We start from the raw sequence: 1241 nt of genomic DNA, 5'->3' as shown, positions 1-1241 counted from the left end.
TTGTAAATGTGTGCAAATGTATAGGGCCCCGAAATCACTAAATCCGCCCCTGGCTCTTTAACAAATAAAAACTAAATTACAGTGTGCAAAGCAGCAGCATTCAGCAGATCTAGCTGTCCCTATTAACGCTGTAAGATTGTGACTGAAGGCTGTGTTCGTGTGCGTGCGAGTGACCGATCGCGATGGCCAGCACATATCACAGCATTCACTACAATGTGTGTGGCCAGTAAGGGTGCCTAAAAAAAATCATCCTATTACTACTTTTATAAAAACAAATAAAAACTGAAGATGATTAAAATAAGAAATCTCGACTCCCATCATTCGCTTAAAGAATAATTTTAGATTGTAATGTTTTAATGATGTACTAATAACCATAAAAAGTGCAGCTGTCATAAAACCTCAGAGAAAGGCAGCATGGCTGGACACTGCTGGCCGACTGACCGCACAAGTGGCGACTGTTAAAGGTAAATCTTAAAAACTGTCATTAAATCTTGGCAACAATACATTAAATACAGTCGGTTGTAGCCTATATTTATATTTGTTTGGTTTATTTAAGTTGCATTTTCTGTGTAATTTTATTTTTGGACTGATAATAAAGTCAAACAGTAGTATGTGAGAGAGTCGGTGGTCATGTCAGTGCGCTCCTATTGTTTGTGTTATGCGGCAGTCCTCCGTGAAGGGCTTTACTTTCAGTGTTTTGTGTTCGTTTATTCTATAATTAAAGTGTTATGTTTAAATGACTGCCGGTTCCCGAGACGAGACCCCGAACGTGAACTTTGTTACAGTGACCCTCCAGGATCAGGACTGGACAAACCTGGCCTACTTGAATAATACTTGAAAAAAATGTAAGATAATAGGACACACAGCAAGTAATGAATCAAGGTAAGGCAAGACCAGGGTTTTAAACACTCGTGTACATTGGTCAGCCGAAGCCGCCAGCCTGATATTGTCCAGGCCCCCCGTGTCCTGCCAAAACAGCTCTTATACATCAAGACTGCTGAAAGTGTCCTGAGCACCAAAACATCAGCAGCCGATCCTTTACGTTCTGCAGGTTGCAAGGCGGGGTCTCAGTGGGTCAGATCTGCTGGTTTGGTCCAGAACATCCCATATATGCTCAACAGGATTGACAGAAGTGGTCAAGTATCTCACAGCCTCAAATTATGTAAATATTTCTTCTGAACATTACACAGAAGAGAATGCTTTATTAGCAGTGAAATTCACAAATTTGACATGTATCATCA

Source organism: Onychostoma macrolepis, chromosome 04 (assembly GCF_012432095.1).
Source record: "Onychostoma macrolepis isolate SWU-2019 chromosome 04, ASM1243209v1, whole genome shotgun sequence".
Lineage (NCBI taxonomy): Eukaryota > Metazoa > Chordata > Actinopteri > Cypriniformes > Cyprinidae > Onychostoma > Onychostoma macrolepis.
Note: the sequence above shows the minus strand (reverse complement) of the source record.